Source organism: Triticum dicoccoides, chromosome 3A, assembly GCF_002162155.2.
Source record: "Triticum dicoccoides isolate Atlit2015 ecotype Zavitan chromosome 3A, WEW_v2.0, whole genome shotgun sequence".
In the NCBI taxonomy this organism is placed as follows: domain Eukaryota; kingdom Viridiplantae; phylum Streptophyta; class Magnoliopsida; order Poales; family Poaceae; genus Triticum; species Triticum dicoccoides.
In genome coordinates this window covers 38,337,700-38,362,864 of record NC_041384.1, presented here as the reverse complement: position 1 = coordinate 38,362,864, position 25,165 = coordinate 38,337,700, and the positions used below count along the sequence as shown (strand labels likewise).

The following is a 25,165-nucleotide window of genomic DNA, read 5'->3' as shown; positions in this document are numbered from 1 at the left end:
TATCTTCTCCTTTTTTGTCTTCTCCACCATCATATTCTATTCCACCTATAGTGCTATATCCATGGCTCACGCTCATGTATTGCGTGAGGGTTGAAAATGCTGAAGCGCGTTAAAAAGTATGAACCAATTGCTCGGCTTGTCATCGGGGTTGTGCATGATGTGAGTATTTTGTGTGAAGAATATGGAGCATAGCCAGACTATATGATTTTGTAGGGATAACTTTCTTTGGCCTTGTTGTTTTGAAAAGACATGATTGCTTTATTAGTGGGCTTGAAGTATTATTGTTTTTATGTCAAAAGATAGACTATTGCTTTGAATCACTCGTATCTTAATATTCATGCCATGATTAGATATGTGATCAAGATTATGCTAGGTAGCATTCCACATCAAAAATTATCTTTTTATCATTTACCTACTCGAGGACGAGCAGGAATTAAGCTTGGGGATGCTGATACGTCTCCATCGTATCTATAACTTTTGATTGTTCCATGCAAATATTCTACAACTTCCATATACTTTTTGGCAACTTTTTATACTATTTTTGGGACTAACATATTGATCCAGTGCCCAGTGCCAGTTCCTGTCTGTTGCATGTTTTTCGTTTCGCAGAATATCCAGATCAAATGGAGTCCACACGGGATAAAAACGGACGGGGATACTTTTCGGAATATTTGCAAAATCTGCAAGAAAAATCAATGTGAACCAATGTCCGAGGTGGGCACGAGGTAGCCCCCCCATAGGGCACGTCCCTGACCCTCGTGACCCACCTGTAAGGCGGTTGACGCCCTTCTTCGGCCGCAAGAAATCTAATTTTCAGAAAAAAATCACGGCGAAGGTTTCGTTCCAATCAGAGTTACGGATTTCTGGATATAAAAGAAACGGTGAAAGGGTAGCAGAAGAGAACGCAGAAACAGAGAGAGACAGAGAGACAGATCCAATCTCGGAGGGGCTCTCGCCCCTCCCACGCCATGGAGGCCATGGATCAGAGGGGAAACCCTTCTCCAACCTAGGGAGGAGGTCAGGGAAGAAGAAGAAGGAGGGGGGCTCTCTCTCCCTCGCTTCCGGCGGCACCGGAGTGCCACCGGGGGCCATCATCATCACCGCAATCTTCACCAACAACTTCACCACCATCATCACCAACTCTTCCCCCCTCTATGCAGCGGTGTAACCTCTCTCTTACCCTCTGTAATCTCTACTTAAACATGGTGCTCAACGCTATATATTATTTCCCAATGATGTATGGCTATCCTATGATGTTTGAGTAGATCAGTTTTGTCCTATGGGCTATTCGATGAACAAGATTGGTTTGAGTTGCATGTTTTATTATTGGTGCTGTCTGAAGGAAATATGCCCTAGAGGCAATAATAAAGTTATTATTTATTTCCTTATATCATGATAAATGTTTATTATTCATGCTAGAATTGTATTAACCAGAAACATAATACATGTGTGAATACATAGACAAATAAAGTGTCACTAGTATGCCTCTACTTGACTAGCTCGTTAATCAAAGATGGTTGTGTTTCCTAACCATAGACAAAGAGTTGTTATTTGATTAACGGGATCACATCATTAGTTGAATGATCTGATTGACATGACCCATTCCATTAGCTTAGCACCCGATCATTTAGTATGTTGCTATTGCTTTCTTCATGACTTATACATGTTCCTATGACTATGAGATTATGCAACTCCCGTTTACTGGAGGAACACTTTGTGTGCTACCAAACGTCACAACGTAGCTGGGTGATTATAAAGGAGCTCTACAGGTGTCTCCAAAGGTACATGTTGGGTTGATGTATTTCGAGATTAGGATTTGTCACTCCGTCTGACGGAGAGGTATCTCTGGGCCCTCTCGGTAATACACATCACATAACCCTTGCAAGCATTGCAACTAATGTGTTAGTTGTCAGATGATGTATTATGGAACGAGTAAAGAGACTTGCCGGTAACGAGATTGAACTAGGTATTGGATACCGACGATCGAATCTCGGGCAAGTAACATACCCATGACAAAGGGAACAACGTATGTAGTTATGCGATCTGACCGATAAAGATCTTCGTAGAATATGTAGGAGCCAATATGGGCATCCAGGTCCCGCTATTGGTTATTGACCGGAGACGTGTCTCGGTCATGTCTACATTGTTCTCGAACCATAGGGTCCGCACGCTTAAAGTTACAATGACAGTTTCATTATGAGTTTATGTATTTTGATGTACCGAAGGTTGTTCGGAGTCCCGGATGTGATCACGGACATAACGAGGAGTCTCGAAATGGTCGAGACATAAAGATCGATATATTGGAAGCCTATATTTGGACATCGGAATCGTTCCGGGTGAAATCGGCATTTTACCGGAGTACCGGGAGGTTACCGGAACCCCCCGGGGGTTTATTGGGCCTACTTGGGCCTTGAGGGAGAAGAGAGAAGGAGGCAGGAGGTGGCCGCGCGCCCCTCCCCTTCCTAGTCCGAATAGGACAAGGGAAGGGGGGCGGCGCCCCGCCTTTCCTTCCCCTCTTCCTCCTCTTTCCCTCCCTTCTCCTTCTCCAACTAGGAAAGAAGGGAGTCCTACTCCCGGTGGGACTAGGACTCCCCCCTGGCGCACCCCTCCTTGGCCGGCCGCCCGCTCCCCTTGGCTCCTTTATATACGGGGGCAGGGGGGCACCCTAGAACACACAAGTTGATCTTCGTGATCGTTCCTTAGCCGTGTGCGGCGCCCCCCCTCCATGATATTACACCTCGATCATATTGTAGCGGTGCTTTGGCGAAGCCCTGCGACGGTTAAACATCAAGATCGTCACCACGCCGTCGTGCTGACGAAACTCCTCCCTAAAGCTTTGCTGGATTGGAGCCCGGGGTGCGTCATCGAGTTGTACGTGTGTCAAGAACTCGGAGGTGCCGGAGTAACGGTGCTTGGATCGGTTGGACCGGGAAGACGTACGACTACTTCCTCTACATTGCGTCAACGCTTCCGCTTCGGTCTACGAGGGTACGTAGACAACACTCTCCCCTCTCGTTGCTATGCATCACCATGATCTTGCGTGTGCGTAGGAAATTTTTTGAAATTACTACGTTCCCCAACAGTGGCATCCGAGCCTAGGTTTTATGGTTTGTTGTTATATGCACGAGTAGAACACAAGTGAGTTGTGGGCGATATAAGTCATACTGCCTACCAGAATGTCATACTTTGGTTCAGCGGTATTGTTGGATGAAGCGGCCCGGACCGAAATTACGCGTACGCTTACGCGAGATTGGTTCTACCGCTGTGCTTTGCACACAGGTGGCTGGCGGGTGTCAGTTTCTCCAACTTTAGTTGAACCGAGTGTGGCTACGCCCGGTCCTTGCGAAGGTTAAAACGGCATCAACTTGACAAACTATCATTGTGGTTTTGATGCGTAGGTAAGATTGGTTCTTGCTTAAGCCCGTAGCAGCCACGTAAAACTTGCAACAAACAAAGTAGAGGACGTCTAACTTGTTTTTGCAGGGCATGTTGTGATGTGATATGGTCAAGACATGATGCTAAATTTTATTGTATGAGATGATCATGTTTTGTAACTGAGTTATCGGCAACTGGCAGGAGCCATATGGTTGTCGCTTTATTGTATGCAATGCAATCGCCCTGTAATGCTTTACTTTATCACTAAGTGGTAGCGATAGTCGTAGAAGCATAAGATTGGCGAGACGACAACGATGCTACGATGGAGATCAAGGTGTCGCGCCGGTGATGATGGTGACCATGACGGTGCTTCGGAGATGGAGACTACAAGCACAATATGATGATGGCCATATCATATCACTTATATTGATTGCATGTGATGTTTATCTTTTATGCATCTTATCTTGCTTTGATTGACGGTAGCATTATAAGATGATCTCTCACTAAATTATCAAGAAGTGTTCTCCCTGAGTATGCACCGTTGCCAAAGTTCGTCGTGCCCAGACACCACGTGATGATCGGGTGTGATAAGCTCTACGTCCATCTACAATGGGTGCAAGCCAGTTTTGCACACGCAGAATACTCAGGTTAAACATGACGAGCCTAGCATATGCAGATATGGCCTCGGAGCACGGAGACCGAAAGGTCGAGCGTGAATCATATAGTAGATATGATCAACATAATGATGTTCACCATTGAAAACTAATCCATTTCACGTGATGATCGGTTATGGTTTAGTTGATTTGGATCACGCGATCACTTAGAGGATTAGAGGGATGTCTATCTAAGTGGGAGTTCTTAAGTAATATGATTAATTGAACTTAAATTTATCACGAACTTAGTACCTGATAGTATCTTGCTTATGTATGTTTGATTGTAGATAGATGGCCCGTGCTGTTGTTCCGTTGAATTTTAATGCGTTCCTTGAGAAAGCAAAGTTGAAAGATGATGGTAGCAATTACATGGACTGGGTCCGTAACTTGAGGATTATCCTCATTGCTGCACAGAAGAATTACGTCCTGGAAGCACCGCTGGGTGCCAGGCCTGCTGCTGGAGCAACACCAGATGTTATGAACGTTTGGCAGAGCAAAGCTGATGACTACTCGATAGTTCAGTATGCCATGCTTTACGGCTTAGAATCGGGACTTCAACGATGTTTTGAATGTCATGGAGCATATGAGATGTTCCAGGAGTTGAAGTTAATATTTCAAGCAAATGCCCGGATTGAGAGATATGAAGTCTCCAATAAGTTCTATAGCTGCAAGATGGAGGAGAACAGTTTTGTCAGTGAGCATATACTCAAAATGTCTGGGTATAATAATCACTTGATTCAGATGGGAGTTAATCTTCTAGATGATTGTGTCATTGACAGAATTCTCCAATCACTGCCACCAAGCTGCAAGAGCTTCGTGATGAACTATAATATGCAAGGGATGAATAAGACTATTCCCGAGCTCTTCGCAATGCTGAAAGCTGCGGAGGTAGAAATCAAAAAGGAGCATCAAGTGTTGATGGTCAACAAGACCACTAGTTTCAAGAAAAAGGGCAAAGGGAAGAAGAAGGGGAACTTCAAGAAGAATAGCAAGCAAGTTGCTGCTCAAGAGAAGAAACCCAAGTCTGGACCTAAGCCTGAAACTGAGTGCTTCTACTGCAAGCAGACTGGTCACTGGAAGCGGAACTGCCCCGAGTATTTGGCAGATAAGAAGGATGGCAAGGTGAACAAAGGTATATGTGATATACATGTTATTGATGTGTACCTTACTAGAGCTCGCAGTAGCACCTGGGTATTTGATACTGGTTCTGTTGCTAATATTTGCAACTCGAAACAGGGACTACGGATTAAGCGAACACCGGCAAAGGACGAGGTGACGATGCGCGTGGGAAATGGTTCCAAAGTCGATGTGATCGCGGTCGGCACGCTACCTCTACATCTACCTTCGGGATTAGTATTAGACCTAAATAATTGTTATTTGGTGCCACCGTTGAGCATGAACATTATATCTGGATCTTGTTTGTTGTGAGACGGTTATTCATTTAAATCAGAGAATAATGGTTGTTCTATTTATATGAGTAATATCTTTTATGGTCATGCACCCTTGAAGAGTGGTCTATTTTTGATGAATCTCGATAGTAGTGATACACATATTCATAATGTTGAAACCGAAAGATGCAGAGTTGATAATGATAGTGCAACTTATTTGTGGCACCACCGTTTAGGTCATATCGGTGTAAAGCGCATGATGAAACTCCATACTGATGGACTTTTGGAACCACTTGATTATGAATCACTTGGTACTTGCGAACCGTGCCTCATGGGCAAGATGACTAAAACGCCGTTCTCCGGTACTATGGAGAGAGCAACAGATTTGTTGGAAATCATACATACAGATGTATGTGGTCCGATGAATGTTGAGGCTCGTGGCGGATATCGTTATTTTCTCACCTTCACAGATGATTTAAGTAGATATGGGTATATCTACTTAATGAAACATAAGTCTGAAACATTTGAAAAGTTCAAAGAATTTCAGAGTGAAGTAGAAAATCATCGTAACAAGAAAATAAAGTTTCTACGATCTGATCATGGAGGAGAATACTTGAGTTACGAGTTTGGTGTACATTTGAAACAATGCGGAATAGTTTCGCAACTCACGCCACCCGGAACACCAAAGCGTAATGGTGTGTCCGAACATCGTAATCATACTTTACTAGACATGGTGCGATCTATGATGTCTCTTACTGATTTACCGCTATCATTTTGGGGTTATGCTTTAGAGACGGCCGCATTCACGTTAAATAGGGCACCATCAAAATCCGTTGAGATGACGCCTTATGAACTATGGTTTGGCAAGAAACCAAAGTTGTCGTTTCTTAAAATTTGGGGCTACGATGCTTATGTGAAAAAACTTCAACCTGATAAGCTCGAACCCAAATCGGATAAATGTGTCTTCATAGGATACCCAAAGGAGACTGTTGGGTACACCTTCTATCACAGATCCGAAGGCAAGACATTCGTTGCTAAGAATGGATCCTTTCTAGAGAAGGAGTTTCTCTCGAAAGAAGTGAGTGAGAGGAAAGTAGAACTTGATGAGGTAACTGTACCTGCTCCCTTATTGGAAAGTAGTTCATCACAGAAACCGGTTTCTGCGATACCTACATCAATTAGTGAGGAATTTAATGATGATGATCATGAAATTTCAGATCAAGTTACTACTGAGCCTCGTAGATCAACCAGAGTAAGATCCGCACCAGAGTGGTACGGTAATCCTGTTCTGGAAGTCATGCTACTAGATCATGATGAACCTACGAACTATGAAGAAGCGATGGTGAGCCCAGATTCTGCAAAATGGCTTGAAGCCATGAAATCTGAGATGGGATCCATGTATGAGAACAAAGTATGGACTTTGGTTGACTTGCCCGATGATCGACAAGCAATTGAGAATAAATGGATCTTCAAGAAGAAGACTGACGCTGACGGTAATATTACTGTCTACAAAGCTCGACTTGTCGCAAAAGAGTTTCGGCAAGTTCAAGGGGTTGACTACGATGAGACCTTCTCACCCGTAGCGATACTTAAGTCTGTCCGAATCATGTTAGCAATTGCCGCATTTTATGATTATGAAATTTGGCAGATGGATGTAAAAACTACATTCCTGAATGGATTTCTGGAAGAAGAGTTGTATATGATGCAACCGGAAGGTTTTGTCGATCCAAAGGGAGCTAACAAAGTGTGCAAGCTCCAGCGATCCATTTATGGACTGGTGCAAGCCTCTCGGAGTTGGAATAAACGCTTTGATAGTGTGATCAAAGCATTTGGTTTTATACAGACTTTCGGAGAAGCCTGTATTTACAAGAAAGTGAGTGGGAGCTCTGTAGCATTTCTGATATTGTATGTGGATGACATATTACTGATTGTATATGATATAGAATTTCTGGATAGCATAAAGGGATACTTGAATAAGAGTTTTTCAATGAAAGACCTCGGTGAAGCTGCTTACATATTGGGCATTAAGATCTATAGAGATAGATCAAGACGCTTAATTGGACTTTCACAAAGCACATACCTTGACAAAGTTTTGAAGAAGTTCAAAATGGATCAAGCAAAGAAAGGGTTCTTGCCTGTGTTACAAGGTGTGAAGTTGAGTAAGACTCAATGCCCGACCACTGCAAAAGATAGAGAGAAAATGAAATATGTTCCCTATGCTTCAGCCATAGGCTCTATCATGTATGCAATGCTGTGTACCAGACCTGATGTGTGCCTTGCTATAAGTTTAGCAGGGAGGTACCAAAGTAATCCAGGAGTGGATCACTAGACAGCGGTCAAGAACATCCTGAAGTACCTAAAAAGGACTAAGGATATGTTTCTCGTATATGGAGATGACAAAGAGCTCATCGTAAACGGTTACGTTGATGCAAGCTTTGACACTGATCCGGACAATTCTAAATCGCAAACCGGATACGTGTTTACATTAAACGGTGGAGCTGTGGTGCAGTTCTAAACAAAGCATCATGGCGGGATCTACATGTGAAGCAGAGTACATAGCTGCTTCGGAAGCAGCAAATGAAGGAGTCTGGATGAAGGAGTTCATATCCGATCTAGGTGTCATACCTAGTGCATCGGGTCCAATGAAAATCTTTTGTGACAATACTGGTGCAATTGCCTTGGTAAAGGAATCCAGATTTCACAAAAGAACCAAGCACATCAAGAGAAGCTTCAATTCCATCCGGGATCTAGTCCAGGTGGGAGACATAGATATTTTCAAGATACATACAGATCAGAATGTAGCAGACCCGTTGACTAAGCCTCTTCCACGAGCAAAACATGATCAGCACCAAGGCTCCATGGGTGTTAGAATCATTACTGTGTAAACTAGATTATTGACTCTAGTGCAAGTGGGAGACTAAAGGAAATATGCCCTACAGGCAATAATAAAGTTATTATTTATTTCCTTATATCATGATAAATGTTTATTATTCATGCTAGAATTGTATTAACCGGAAACATAATACATGTGTGAATACATAGACAAACAAAGTGTCACTAGTATGCCTCTACTTGACTAGCTCGTTAATCAAAGATGGTTGCGTTTCCTAACCATAGACAAAGAGTTGTTATTTGATTAACGGGATCACATCATTAGTTGAATGATCTGATTGACATGACCCATTCCATTAGCTTAGCACCCGATCGTTTAGTATGTTGCTATTGCTTTCTTCATGACTTATACATGTTCCTATGACTATGAGATTATGCAACTCCCGTTTACCGGAGGAACACTTTGTGTGCTACCAAACGTCACAACGTAACTGGGTGATTATAAAGGAGCTCTACAGGTGTCTCCAAAGGTACATGTTGGGTTGACGTATTTCGAGATTAGGATTTGTCACTCCGTCTGACAGAGAGGTATCTCTGGGCCCTCTCGGTAATACACATCACATAAGCCTTGCAAGCATTGCAACTAATGTGTTAGTTGTGAGATGATGTATTACGGAACGAGTAAAGAGACTTGCCGGTAACGAGATTGAACTAGGTATTGGATACCGACGATCGAATCTCGGGCAAGTAACATACCGATGACAAAGGGAACAACGTATGTAGTTATGCGGTCTGACCGATAAAGATCTTTGTAGAATATGTAGGAGCCAATATGGGCATCCAGGTCCCGCTATTGGTTATTAACTGGAGACGTGTCTCGGTCATGTCTACATTATTCTCGAACCATAGGGTCCGCACGCTTAAAGTTACAATGATAGTTTCATTATGAGTTTATGTATTTTGATGTACCGAAGGTTGTTCGGAGTCCCGGATGTGATCACGGACATGACGAGGAGTCTCGAAATGGTCGAGACATAAAGATCGATATATTGGAAGCCTATATTTGGACATCGGAATCGTTCCGGGTGAAATCGGCATTTTACCGGAGTATCGGGAGGTTACCGGAACTACATGAGCCTTGAGGGAGAAGAGAGAAGGAGGCAGGAGGTGGCCGCGCGCCCCTCCCCTTCCTAGTCCGAATAGGACAAGGGAAGGGGGCGGAGCCCCCCCTTTCCTTCCCCTCTTCCTCCTCTTTCCCCCCTTCTCCTTCTCCAACTAGGAAAGAAGGGAGTTCTACTCCCGGTGGGAGTAGGACTCCCCCCTGGCGCGCCCCTCCTTGGCTGGCCGCCCCCTCCCCTTGGCTCCTTTATATACGGGGGCAGGGGGGCACCCTAGAACACACAAGTTGATCTTTGTGATCGTTCCTTAGCCGTGTGCGGTGCCCCCCTCCACGACATTACACCTCGATCATATTGTAGCGGTGCTTTGGCGAAGCCCTGCGACGGTTAAACATCAAGATCGTCACCACGCCGTCGTGCTGACGAAACTCCTCCCCGAAGCTTTGCTGGATCGGAGCCCGGGGTGCGTCATCGAGCTGTACGTGTGTCAAGAACTCGGAGGTGCCGGAGTAACGGTGCTTGGATCGGTTGGACCGGGAAGACGTACGACTACTTCCTCTACGTTGCGTCAACGCTTCCGCTTTGGTCTACGAGGGTACGTAGACAACACTCTCCCCTCTCGTTGCTATGCATCACCATTATCTTGCGTGTGCGTAGGAAATTTTTTGAAATTACTACGTTCCCCAACACTGTCCTATGGTGCTCTCCGTGTCGTGCAAGCGTGAGGGATCCCCGCTGTAGGGTGTTGCAATACGTTCATGATTCGCTTATAGTGGGTTGCGTGAGTGACTGAAACACAAACCCGAGTAAGGGGGTTGTTGCGTATGGGATAAATAGGACTTGATGCTTTAATGCTATGGTTGGGTTTTACCTTAATGATCTTTAGTAGTTGCGGATGCTTGCTAGAGTTCCAATCATAACTGCATATGATCCAAGTAGAGAAAGTATGTTAGCTTATGCCTCTCCCTCAAATAAAATTGCAATACTGATAACCGGTCTAGTTATCGATTGCCTAGGGACAAATAACTTTCTCGTAACAAAAAGCTCTTTACTAAAACTAACTTAGTTGTGTATTTATCTAAACAGCCTCTACTTTTTATTTACGTGCTCTTTATTATCTTGCAAACCTATCCAAAAACACCTACAAAGTACTTCTAGTTTCATACTTGTTATAGGTAAAGCGAACATCAAGCGTGCGTAGAGTTGTATCGGTGGTTGATAGAACTTGAGGGAATATTTGTTCTACCTTTAGCTCCTCGTTGGGTTCAACACTCTTACTTATCAAAAACTGTTGTGATCCCCTATACTTGTGGGTTATCAAGACCCTCCGGTGCCCATCTTCTCCTATATGAAGTCTTTCGTCCGAAGAAAAATCATAAGCAAGCTTTCGGGACGAGACTCCGCCGCCGCGAGGCGGAACCTTGGCGGAACTAATATAGGGCTCCGGCAGAGTTGTTCTGCCGTGGACACTTCCCTCCGGGAGGGGGAAATCATCTCCATCGTCATCACCAACGCTCTTCTCATCGGGAGAGGGCAATCTCCATCAACATCTTCACCAGCACCATCTCCTCTCAAACCCTAGTTCATCTCTTGTATCCAATTCTTGTCTCCAAGTCTGGAATTGGTACCTGTAGGTTGCTAGTAGTGTTAATTACTCCTTGTAGTTGATGCTAGTTGGTTTATTTGGTGGAAGACCATATGTTTAGATCCTATATGCATATTAATACTCCTCTGATTATGAACATGAATATGCTTTGTGAGTAGTTACGTTTGTTCCTGGGGACATGGGAGGAGTCTTGCTATTAGTAGTCATGTGAATTTGGTATTCGTTCGATATTTTGATGAGATGTATGTTGTCTATCCTCTAGTGGTGTTATGTGAACGTCGACTACATAACACTTCACCATTATTTTGGGCCTAGAGGAAGGCATTGGGAAGTAATAAGTAGATGATGGGTTGCTAGAGTGGCAGAAGCTTAAACCCTAGTTTATGCGTTGCTTCATAAGGGGCTGATTTGGATCCATATGTTTCATGCTATGGTTAGGTCTACCTTAATACTTTTGTTGTAGTTGCCGATGCTTGCAATAGAGGTTAATCATAAGTGGGATGCTTGTTCAAGTAAGGATAGCACCCAAGCACCGGTCCACCCACATATCAGATTATCAAAGTACCGAACGTGAATCATATGAACGTGATGAAAACTAGCTTGATGATAATTCCCATGTGTCCTCGGGAGCGTTTTCCTTTATATAAGAGTTTTTCCAGGCTTGTCCTTTGCTACAAAAAGGATTGGGCCACCTTGCTGCACTTTATTTACTTTTGTTACTTGTTGCTCGTTGCAAATTATCCTATCAGAAAACTATCTGTTACCTATTATTTTAGTGCTTGGAGAGAATACCTTGCTGAAAACCGCTTATAATTTCCTTCTGCTCCTCATTGGGTTTGAAACTCTTACTTATCGAAAGGACTACGATAGATCCCCTGTACTTGTGGGTCATCACAAAACCAGCCATAGCCAGTTCAGGAAATTTCCTGCAATTAGGTTTTTGGATATGTTGAGTAATTAGGCATAATTTCCATGATTAATTCCAGAATATTAAACATGATGATTGCAACTACTAACACGTGAATCTCGAACATACTAGATGCACTAAACAACATAAACAGTAGCAACACAACATCGCAAAACATGAAACTGGCAAACATGTTTAACCAATGAACTGGGACACTGCAGTTATACCGATCATTCGTAAATGAGATAGTTGTTGGTGCAATGATGTTGTTGATGATGACGTTGGGGAAGAACGGTCGCAAAAGACGACAATGTATACGATGAAGAACAAGACCGCTCGACTTGGACGGTAGGCGAGTCGTGATGAAGATAGCGAGCAGTCGCGTGTGTTCTTCCCAAAAACCTAATTCGCCCTCTCCCGTACAAGATCACAAAGCTGAGTGGTTCTGGAGACCTTCTCTCCCGTTCGCCGGTGCACGCCGGCGCTCGGGATGGAGTAGACTATGGTGGCGATGCAAGGAATGAGATGTGGCAAACCTAGATTGGTTTCGATGTGTGTTGCGGCGCCCGCAGAGTGTCGTTTTATAGCGGTTCGGAAAATCCTAACGGGACATAAAGACAAAAGTTGTCTCGGCTCAAGGCTTGAATTCACGTTACGCGATCACGACATGTCAAGCGAGTGGCGGAGGAGGAGTGTGTCGGGGTCACGATCCTGACAATGAGTACTAGGGGTACGAATAAGAGGGGCATAGCCTAACTACGGCGCAAGTGTAACACTCGGTGTTTAACGAGTGGTGCAGATAAAAGCCCTACGTCTCGTGTCTTGAGGCTTGATTTGATTTGGTGGGTATGGTTACAAAGATTGCTCGTGCCTGGCTGTGGAGTGTGGTGCGGCTTATATAGAGTGCGCCGCAGCCCCATGTCTCCCATGCCACCGAGGCATTTAATGATACTAAATGGGTCAGTTACTAGTATAATGAGCCTCTACTATGGCAGTTACAGGTAACAGTAGCTATGACTCTACTTAATGGACGACTTAGGATTCCTCGACCATTGTAGCTCCCACGACACCCTCATTTCTTCTATGTTCGAGTGGTCGCCCATCAGCCAAGTGACGTGTGGTCGTCTGAGTGTTGTCGAGTTGTCCGAGTGGACTTCCTGATGTAAGCATCCAAATGTTGGCATGGTCCAGCGACCTACCTATGATGGCGATGGGCCCCATGTGGGTCCTGAATGATGGGTCCTTGACCCTACCTGTTTGTTTCGGCCAATTAGATTGATTTATCTTGCAATGGGAGAGGTGCTTTGTGATGGGTTCAATCTTGTGGTGCTCTATATCCCTGTGATAGAAATGAACAAGACATGTATTTGTATTATTGCCATTAAGGGTAAAACGAAGGGGTTTACTTATATTGATTGGGTTTACTTTGTTTACATCTTGTCATCTTGTTTAAGGCGTTACATTGTTTTATACTTGATACCATAGATGTGTGATGAATAGTGGTCGATCAATGGAGTAATAGTAATAGATGAAGGTAGGAGTTGGTCTACTTGTCTTGGAAGTGATGCCTATATACATGATCATTGCCTTGAATATCGTCATAACTATGCGCTTTTATATCAATTGCCAAACAATAATATGTTCATTAACCATATGCTATGTGCTCGAGAGAGAAGTCTCTAGTGAAATCTGTGGCCCCGGGTCTACTTTTATCATATATAAAAACACAAAAACATCTTGCTGCAAATTTATTTCTTTTATTTTGTTTTATAATTTACTTTATTATCTACCACTACAAGATTTATCCTTGCAAGTAACCGCCGATGGGATTGACAACCCCCTGATTTCCGTTGGATGTAAGTATTTGCTTTTGTGTGCGCAGGTGCTGCTAACGAGGTTCTGTGTAGTTCTCCTACTGGATTGATAACATTGGTTCTTAACTAAGGGAAATACTTATCTCTATTGTACTGCTTCATCCTCTCCTCTTCGGGGAAATCCCAATGCAGCTCACAAGTAGCAATGATGCCCCCATGGGGGCGATGATGCAGGAACCTCGCCGTCATCCGATATGGAAAGCCCGAATCTGGTGTTTCCCCCAAGGCACACAGGGAACACGAATCACCCCATAAAGCCCCCAATGAGGTAACGACACCCGTGGGCGCCACCATTGGTAGTTTTGGCCAAAGCCGAACCAAGCTTTCGTTGGCAAATTCACGCCCATCGCTAGCTGGACCACCAGATCAACCTCCGCCATCATCCAGCATGCCCATGGGTGATGTCTGCCGCCGAGAAACTGCACAACTGGAGCCGCACCACCGTCCGAAACTGCCGCCCCGCCTAGGTGAGCCATTGGCAATGGAGGGGCCCTCACTGCTGCCCCGCCAACGCCAGATAACACACACGTCCAGGACACACTAGTGGATCTCGACCGCAACCGCTTCCCGGAGCCACAATGGAGGAAGGCCCTGCTGCCGCCATCATCCCCCGCATGAGCTTTGTCCCGTGGAGCTCCGGTGACGACGAGGAGAGGGGCGGCGGTGACTCGAAGCCTAGATTAGATCGGGAAGGAGGAGATGGGAGGGAGGGGGTCGAGGAGGGGGGCGGCGGCCAGGCTTCTCATTCTTAATTCACACATAGATTACAATCTTTTTAGAATCATCTGTTAGGTTGGCTAATCAATGTATGGTGAATCAAAAGGATGTAGAGCAATTGAACTTACAATATTTGGATTTTCTAAAAGTTGAGAATCATGATGTTTTGAATTCCTAAAAGTTTTTTTGAATGCTTTCAAATTTCAAAATTCATAAGGCTATCGCACAATTTATTGAATGTCTACACATAGATTTCCAAAGTTGGGCAATTAAAGAAAAGTTGTCAAAAAAAGAAGAGTTAAAAATTGTAAACTTACCTAAAGGGTTGTCGAAATTCAACAGCTCAACACTCGAAACAGGCGCGAACCAACCTGTGGTTGGATGGTTAGAGGGACTGTGGTATCCCCAGCCCACCAGGGTTCAAATCCTGGTGCTCACATTTATTCCTAGATTTATTTCAGGATTTCCGGCGATGCGCATTTAGCGGGAGGAGACGTTCCCGTCGAAGACGAGGCGCCTACGGTGACTTCGTAAATTTCAAGATGATATGCCGGCTTAGTCTCTCGGAGGTGCTCAAAGGGGTAGGGTGTGCGTGTGTGCGTTCATAGGGGCGAGTGTATGCGCGTGTATATTAGCACTTGTGTCTGTACTGATGTTCAAAAAAAACACTCAAAACAGGCTTTTGCCCCCTTTATAAATAAAGGCACAAACCAAACAAAGTACATGACGAAAGATACAAGGTGGTGAAGTGACCCTCTTACAAAGCATATCCCAGGCTACCTGGAACGCGAAGAAGGCAAAGCAACTAGGCTACCGAAGGAGATCACAGGAGAAACTGAGAACGATCCCATGCAACACCCTAGGACACCTAAGCTCCACGACAATGCCCTGAAGAGGTAGAACGGACCAAAGCATCATCACTGTCTAGCCACACCGGACAAGGGTCTTCACCTGGAAGTCTGACGAGGAGAGGAGATCCACGATAACATCTTCCCTAGCGGCCGGCTGCCCCCTCTCAACATTATTGGATTGTCTCATTCATCTACATAGTCGATTCAATATGACATGAAACACCAGTAGTAGTCTTATAAACACCTAATTGTGGTGAGTCGTAAAGTGGACAATCAAGCCGATGTATCTTTTCTTTGGGAATCATTGTGAGTTTTGTGTGCCCTCCTCTGATTTTATTTTGAAAGCAATTTTTCGTTGCGTTTTATGTTTATCGGGGGAAGAACACCCGACGGATTCTTTAGAAAGAGGATGTTCATAAACGGGACACATGGTGATAGATTTTGATCCAAGTAGTCGAGTGAAAGTCTTTACAACGAGATGGATCCAACTTGTACCAAATAATTGATCCGAGTGACCCGGGGTGAAATTCATAATGCCTTGCTACTAACAATTTCTCCGAGAGACAGAGAATGGATGAAGGGGCATTCGGTCGAACACATTGCGTGCCATCCACGTGGACGACGACTGTTGGGGTTTAAAAGAGAGACGAGGGCCCCTTCCCTCTCGTGAAACTCAAACGCATCCCGCCCGCCAGCAAAAAGCAACTGACAACCGTAACCAACCGTAACAGAATCCCTTTCTTCCTCTGCAAGCTCCCCTCGCGGCCATGGGCTCCGCCGCCGCCACCTCCTCCTCCTCGACGGGGTCTGCAGCCACCGCCGCGACCCTGCCCGCTGCCGCCTTCTCCGCACCCGAGACCACCGGGTCCGGGGCCTCCTCCTCGACGGGTCCCGCCACCTCCGTGGCCCCGCTCGCCGCCGCCTCCTCCTCCGCGCTCGAGCCTACCGCCTGCGCGACGCTGTTCGCCGGTTCCACCTCTTCCTCCACGGCCGCGCTCGACTCTACCAGCTGCACGGCGGTCTTCGCCGGCTCCACCTCCTCCGCCGCGACCGCGCTCGAGTCTACCCCCTGCACGTGCACGGCATTGGACTAAAGTGAAATCTGCGAGCATTCAATAAACAGGAGAAGACAAGGCAATATGGGCTCTTTTATCAGATAAACAATAATGCATATAAGAGCCACTTCAACAATTTAATCAAGGTCTTCTCCTACTGACCCCCAAGGTCTTCTCCGTCACGACCACGGCTTCATCCTCGGCGACGGCGCCGGCCACGCCCAATACCGCCTTGCTCCGGTTTATTCCGCCTGGCTCAGGTTGGTACAACTCTCAACTCTCAACGCCGCCTTGCCGTTTCTTCGATTTGAATCACCACGCACGCGCGCGCGTCTTGTTTGTTGCTAATCAACCAGTGATTTGGGTGATTTTGGGTTGCTGTTAGTTTTCCTTCTGCAATTTAATGCTGTCAATTCTCTTTTCCGTTTGGTGCATCAAATCAACTAATCGCTTACAATATTTTTGCATTGGTGGCTAATGGAAGAATTAACAAGAAGTGCATCAGATTCTAGTCACTTAATTCTTGCCGTAATTCTTGATGTATACATTTTCTGATTTGTCAATCAGCTAGTTAGCTACAGTATACCTTGATCAGGGAAATCTTAACCTGTGGTTCTTGGATAGGTCCCTTTTTTAACCCTTTTTATCTGAATCCCAGGAAGAAGTAGATGAGCCTAGTTTATTTAACAGGCATGCTATCTTATTAAATCAGGGGAAAATTAATGCCTGGATAGCTGCTGTTTTCTTTGTCAGTGGATGTTCAGGGTGGACACGGCGATTTTGGTGATTTACGGTTGCTGTTAGTTTTGCTTCTGCAATTTTAATGCTGTCAATTCTCTTTCCCGTTTGGTGGATCAACTAATTGCTTACAAATCCAGCAGGCACGAATGCTTAATTGTACAGATTTGTTTGACTGACTTCCTGAAATCTAGCTCCGTATCTGTTTCAGGGAAAGTCGATGGTCAAAGAATTAACCTCTGATAGGTCTCTTTTGTAACCCCTTTTTATTTGAATCCCAGGAAGAAGCAGATGAGCCTAGTACCTTGAACAGGCATGCTGTCATATTAAAATCAGAGGAAAGTTAATGCCTGGATAGCTGTTTTCTTTTATGAAGTCAGTGGATGTTGATCAAGTCCCCCTTTGTCAATGAGTTACTGATTCCCGTTAATTAGAAATAAGAGAAAGTTTTGCTATGTCGAACCGTGCCTGCTGTTAGGAAATAAGCTTATTGTTTCTTGCATCAGGGAAGAACTTCACCATCTTTCCTTGATGAATGAGTTATTGATTCCCGTTAGAAATAAGAGAAAGTTCTGTCGCATCAGGTGGCGTATTGTCAGGGTTCGACAACTAGTGCATAATTGATGAATGAGCTAAGTGCATTATATTGGGTCCATTAACATGATTCTAATCAATTAATTCTTGCCTCAAGGTTAGGGCGAACATTCACTGTTTGCTCAATTTGCTAGTTAGAAACAGTATAACTTGATCATGGAAATTCGATGGTCAATTCGATAGCGAGGAATGCTTATTTATACTAATGTTGTTGAATTAATATTCGTCGAGCAAATCATGACCTGTGGTTCTGGGATATATTCCTTTTTGAACGATCCGAGGAAGAAGTAGATAAGCTTAGTTTCTTACTTTGTTATAAAGGCATGCTGTCTTCTTAAATCAGGGGATAAATTGTCTCCTCGATTGCTGTTGTAACCAGTCAGAAAATAATATTGTTTTATTCTTGCATTATGGTTAACCGACTCACTGCTGGAATTGGTGTGCATCAGCATTTGGGCATGTGCTGGACCCCTATGCCGTGTGCCCAGCTGACACGGTGTTCCCAGCGCTCCTGAGCTGCCCTGTGGCGCCTTCGCTGCAGGCACAGCTTCCCGACAAAGATGCACCTGTGGACACGAGCCCGGTGTACGTCAAGGGGGATCCGTTTGCCAAGACGATGTACCAGGATAGTGAAGTCGGGCCCAGGAAGCGAAGCCGTGATGAGGAGGATATTATACCTGTGGCAGAGCTCAACAAGGTCATCAAGAACGTGGCGGAAACTGTTTTTGACGAGCAGCATAGGAGTTTTGAGTACATGGACAGGGACTGGCTTACAAAGGGCGAGTATGAAACGTTGGAGTTCAGAAAGAAGGCTCACCCACCTCAGTTCTACGAAGTCAAGGTAGTTATCTGCTAGTCTCTTATTTCACCATCTTCTTCTCGTCTTACTGCTGCCGAATTCATTTGCGCGTCTTTGCAGAAATCAAAGCGTGGCGGACTTAAGCTCGGACCCCGACCTGGTAAAGCAACCAAACCGAGGATTGGGATCAATGGTTTGGGGCGGATCGGGAGACTTGTGGCCAGGCTTATTTTGCGCAGCAAGAACATGGAACTAGTCGTCGTTAACGACCCTTTTCTGAGCGCAGATGTCATTGTATGCCACCTTTATGTTTTTGTTCATAATTGAGTTACTATATTTGTTGTTTGACTTACTGTGCATCAATTGGTGAATTTGCAGGCTAGATCCCTAGAGGACATGCCTCCTGATTTATTCCCTCCCACCAAAGTTCTAGCTATTTCGTATGAATCTCCATTTTGTCACTAAATTCAGTTACATTTACAGGCCACCATTTCAAGTACTAAGCCCTAACACGTCGTTTCCAATCTTAGTGAGCCTGAAAAAATACCCTAGGGCCATCTCGGCGCAGACTACGTCGTGGAGAGCACTGGAATATTCACTGACACGGATACTGCCAGCTCTCACTTGATGGTACATACCACTGGTTTTTTTGTTAACTCGAAAGCTATATATTTACTTATTTAGCTGTTCAGCATGATCAAAACAGTAAACCAGTATAGTAGGGGCTGTTTCTTTTCTCAGGTTTTTATTGGGTTTAATAATCTCAAAGTTCGCGGATGTACATTTCCTATCTGTATCTCGAAGTAAAGAAACATGCATTTGTCTTGTGTGCTAGGGTGGCGCCAAGAAGGTTATCATCTGTGCTCTGAGCATTGAAGCTCCCACATTTGTTTACGGTGTCAACGAAAATATTTACACGCCAGATATTGGCATCATCTCAATTGCTGATACCACTACAATTTGTCTTGCTCTGCTCGCCAAGGTTTACTAGTTTCATCCTCTGTTTAGCTGCTAGCTCTTTGCCTCAATTTGGTTTGTATAGTTGCTGATTACTTTGAATTTTTTTTAGATCCTCCACACTAAATTTCTCATCAGAGAGTGCCATGTGACTATAACCGGACCATCCTCTAGTGCTGCAGAAATTGTCAGGGTAAGAATCAACATAGTATTTATGTGTTATTATCATCTTAAAAAAATTGATATTACAGTATCTGTTCAGCAGACGTCCTGATTGTTACATTTGGTAAACTGCAGGCACTCAGTTCCGCTATTCCTGATATAGTCGACAGGTTCCATGTGACGGTGAACCATGATCCTCAGGTGAAGCTGTCTTGTGTGGAAATGGCGGTTAGGCTTGACGAGTGTGCTGACTACGAGATGATCAAGGATTCTGTCAGGTAAGTTCAATGCTCAGTTGGCTGTCTAGTGACTTTTCCTGGTCTGTTATCAAGTCATACTTGTGAATTCTCACCTGGAACTGCTATTTTCAACAAAGGATGGACATTTTTATCGGAATTTGGTAATTTGTGTACCCCTGGTAATGTGCAATTCTGTCAAGTTGCTAGTATCTCTGTTCCCAAGTACATTTTTTACTGAGAGGTATATTATAAATGTCTTCTGGAACTTGTGTTTTCGACAAAGGATCGGCATGTTTTTTGAAACTTTGGTAATTCCATGTACTCTTCGTCTTGTATGTATGAAAGATTGCAAGCAAAACTGCAAGCATCTTTGCTTCAAAGTGTATTATTTACTGAAATGTGTGTTGCTGTACTTCGCAGGAAAGAGTCTTCATCAAAGGAACTTCACTATGTACTAGCTAACCTGGAGGGAGGAGTGGGGCTCAAGGCCACAGATTATTTAGGAGATTGCAGGTAACTGTGTCAGTAGTCACCATGTATATATCATCATGTGCTGGCGTGGTTTGGAGGCATTCGTTCATCAGCTGCTTGAATGGCCTTGACAAACGCAGGTCGTGCTTCTTTGATGCCGATGCTGGAGCTATGCTGGGGGACGGTTCCTTCAAGCTCTTAGCATGGTTCAACCACCAGCGCAGCTACGGGTAATTATCTTTTATCATCACGCACACAGATTGTTCAGAGGAAAACGTATAAAACCCATCAACTGTGACGTTTCTGAATCGCCTTGTTCTATAACTTCTCATGTACCTTGTGTTGCAGCCAGCGCTGCACTGACATGATTCTACACATGGCGAAGAAGTCTAGAGTTGATTGAGGAAGAGCTTCTATGACAGAAATGCGAAGAGTTTAGAAAACACAGCCCTCTGCTTGTACTACACACATGAGAAGAGACGGTGTATGTTAGTCTCCTATAGCTCGCTAGTCAGGCCATGCCAAAGGTTGCCTGTTATTTTGCAAATATATTGAGTGCAGGTCAGCAATGTGGCTGGCTGTTTGTATTAAATACAGATGCAAATTAAATGCTGCCATTGCCGTGTAGAGTCTTTGCAAATTCTTCCTCATGAACTACATCGGCTGTTGGTAGTGTGCTGATGGTTAAGGTGAAGTCAATGTACAGTTTTGTTCATGTGCCAACAAGTTCTGTTCATTTGCCTTGTTTTTGAAATTTGTACTTCGTTCGGCCCAAAATAAGTGTCTCAACTTTGTACTAACTTTAGTGTAAAGTTGTACTAAGTTTGAGACACTTATTTTGAAACGGAGGGAGTACAAATTAAGACTGGATATAAAAACGTTGAAACTTGTCTTGAATTTTGTTGTCTTCACACCCACCATACAGTTTTGAAAGTTACCGCAACTCATCTTCAAACTCTCGGCCGAAACGATGAAAGTTTATTTATCTGGAAACTTGCCAATTTCTTGAAACCTGATAGCAACCCACATAATAGTCATTATATTATACTCCCTTCGTAAACTAATATAAGAGCGTTTAGATCACTAAAGTAGTGATTTGAACGCTCTTATATTAATTTACAGAGGGAGTACATTTGAATAACTAGCAAAGTGGATCATGCAAATGCACTGGCAGTAATTTTTAAGTGAATGTCATTTTCTTTGTCCAACTACTTATATATAGTGAGATTACATACATTATAGAATCTAGTTAGATATTTTATTATTCATTATTAGTATTATTGTTATTGTTATTATTACTACTCCCTCCGTCACAGTTTACAAGTCCTACGCGTATACCTAGGTTGCCAATTTTATCATCCTAATATAAACTATATAACACAAAAATTATACCTTTTGAAAATAGAATATCTGAAGTTTATATTGGTATATTTTTTGTAATATATGACTTGTATTATGTTGGTCAAATTGACAATCTAGGGGTACGCGCACGCCCTGTAAACTGAGAGAGAGGGAGTACTACTATCACATGATTGGTATTTAAAATCAACCAGATCCCAAACATTGAATATTAATGCAAATTTAACACTTCGAGGCCATTCCTGTTCAACATTTAGATATCATTTGCAATCCAAAATGAAGTAATTTTTTCTTGGCATCACCATCAGTTTAATTGATGTACTCCCTCCGTCGGGAAATACTTGTCATCAAAATGGATAAAAAGGGATGTATCTAGAACTAAAATACGTCTAGATACATCTCCTTTTATTCATCTTGATGACAAGTATTTCTGGACGGAGGGAGTATGTGTTAGTGTCACTCACAAGCATGAACCCCATCAGTTCAAATGATGTGTGTGTTGGTGTCACTCACAAGCGTGAACACATATAACCAAATTGACAGTAGTTTGTGGGTGAATGCTACCTATGTAGGCATCTGGATATTTACAATTCAAATGGTTCATAACCTCACAAATCGTATTCAAAATATATTATTGCCTGTTGTAGCATTTCAACACATTAGCAAATCAGAGCAGATAGTCATACCAATGCAATGTGCAATACTTCAGCTCCATCACATCCACCAGCAATGTTTATGCCTAGAAGCATAAAACTTCAACTGATGACAGTGCCTAGGAAGAAGCAAATGGATGATGGAAGGCACAAGTAAGTCTACATAGTTGAGCCAACAAACGTGACTTGAGAAAAATAAATCACTTTTTATAGATGAATTATGGCTCAATTTTTATACTTGCAATATAAAAAAACATCTATAAATGCAAAAAAGATTCCTGAAAGCAATATACTTAGATACTTCATAATGAAAGAATTGCATCTATTTTAGATGCATGGAATGCTCTGAAAGCAATTTGCTTAGATACTTCATAATGAAAGCACTGCATCTATTCTCTTCTATATGCAAGGAATGTTCTGAAAGCAGTTTACTCAGCTACTCCCTCCGTCCCATAATATAAGAGCGTTTTTTGACACTAAAGTAGTGTAAAAAACAACTAATGATAATTTAAGTCTGTCTACCTAGCAGAGGGACAATTGTTGATTAAGCTTAATTGTTAGTGACTTAAGAAGCACAATATATGTGTTTGAGCCATGTAGAAAAAAATAATTGAATTGGGTTACTGCTACAATAGAAATATTGAGTATGAAAAGTTACCTGGTGAATAAAACCCTATGAAAGGATGGTAGTCAGTGATATAATATGCTTCATGAATTATCTTGGATTGCATTGACCTAAATTGAACCATATAGAACTTGACGTCCACATATATAAAAAACACATCAGCATCCTCTGAATATCCTAGTATGGTTTCCGCGCCTCTGACAATCTGAGGAGGGAGCGCAAGAATATTATGCATTTCAATGGTCTTCCACTCCATCCATGTGGCAACACCATGATCATTGATTTTCCTCTGCCATATTTGAAAGTGTGGATAAGATAATACGACAAAGCCAACAACGCCATCCTCAACTTGGATGATCTGACTATGGAGGAAACAATTTTTAACCGGTGGCCCACTGAGCACAGCTAGACTTTGCTCCACCAAATCAAACACAAGCATGTCATTCCTTGTAGTCAACCAGTAGAATGCATTACCGATAAGTGACGCAGGTCTATGAGCATTAATAAGACGACATGGGGCAGCTGTTGAGATGAGGTTGCCCCATGCATTGGTCTCCGAGGAGTAGACACATGCGAGGGCTTGACGTTCGTCTCTATACATGATCACCAAGACCACCTTAAAGGGGCTGGAGTGACAGCCGCCGTGCACATGGCCCTGGTCGTTGGCAGCGCAGAGAACCGCCCCGTTGATGCAAGCACGGAGGACTGTTTTGAACACCGGCGGAACGGCCAAGCGGCGCTGCTCGCCAGTGATAGGGGTGCACACGACGAGCTCTGTGCGCACATGGTCAATCACGAGGACGCGACCGTGTCGGCACCCAAGCACATAGCTCTCTGAGGAGGTAATGCTGCCTCCAATGTTAAAACGCTCACGAGGGATGCGATCGGGAGCATCGAGGATGGAGGTGAACACAATATTGTCACGTTGGTACTCGAAGAAGCCTAGGAGGGGCGGTTTCCGGTGGTGTGCGTAGAAGCTGCGGAGGAAGCTGGGGTCTGTGGCCATGCGCCGCCATCGCTTGCAGACCGCGGAGGCGCGCGGGAGGGAAGATGGTTGTGGCGGGAGGCGGAGGAGGATCTCCCACAGGAGGTCCTCGTCGTCCATCACGGAGGCCGTCGAGCTGCCCTCGCTCTCGCTCATGGCGGCGGGACGTACGAGGAACGGGGATCGAAGACGTATGCTGGGGGTAAAAGCAAAGGTTGGATTTCTTAGGCCCGATTGGAGACTATATATATCGTACGATGATTGATCTGTGGCACACAACTGGCCAAGCAACCAAAACAAACGTGGGCACCATCGTACGATGATTCCCTTTTTTTTTCTTGGCTTGGTAACATTGAGCCCCGCCCCGTGGAACCAACCGCCGTTCGTCGGAGGATCATGGTCCGCCGTGGAAAGTCTTATGATGCGGTTTGCGCTCGTATTTTCGTCTTTTGCTGGGAGTCTACGCTCAGTGTTCAAAATGTTACGTACTGCTAATGTCAAAAACGCTAGCTCTTATATTATGAGACGGAGGGAGTACTATTTTTTCTCTTTGAATCTGATGGGCCTGAAGGGTTTGAAAAGATAAATTAGACCAGAAACAATTACAGTGGAAATCCGATGTCTAGTTAAGACAAGCATTCTGTTTTTTCACTCAAGTGAGCAAAACAATTGTAAATGAAATCCAGTGCCACGAGAAAGGAGCAAAGCCAGGACTCCTGTAAGAGGTTGTGCAAGATAAAGTGACACTCAGCAAAAAATTTGGAAATCAAACTAGTGTTACCCATCACCAACTGATGCTCATATACGGTGTGGCTGGCCGCGTGCCAGACGGTGGCATGCGGCTTGATCCGGGAAAGTCATGGATGCTGGAGGTGCCCCTTGGTGCCACGACTGGTGGGCAAAGAATTTGGGCACGAACGGGCTGCTCGTTCGATGGCAAGGGCAACAGGTCATGCCAGACGGGCGACTACGGCGGCTTGCTCGCCTGCAAGGGGCCATGTCAGCCGCCCAGGACGCTCGAAGAGTTCACGAGTGGCCAGTTCAACAGTACAATTTTTTTCGACATCTCCCTTGTCCAAGGTTTCTTCAACGTATCCATGGACTTCCTGCCAGTGCCAGCCTAGGGAGGGGCAGGGTGCAGGGAGCACGCTGCACAACCAACATCACTTCGCAGTGCCCGGGCTAGCTTACCACCCCCCCCCCGGGG

At 44.3% G+C, this 25,165-nt stretch overlaps 2 pseudogenes; both read left to right on the top strand.

Moving 5' to 3' along the window:
- Positions 1-14,331: 14,331 nt before the first annotated feature.
- On the top strand, positions 14,332-20,739 carry LOC119271121 (annotated as a pseudogene).
- Positions 20,740-24,794: 4,055 nt separating this feature from the next.
- LOC119271842 overlaps positions 24,795-25,165 on the top strand; it is a 1,510-nt pseudogene continuing 1,139 nt past the window's right edge.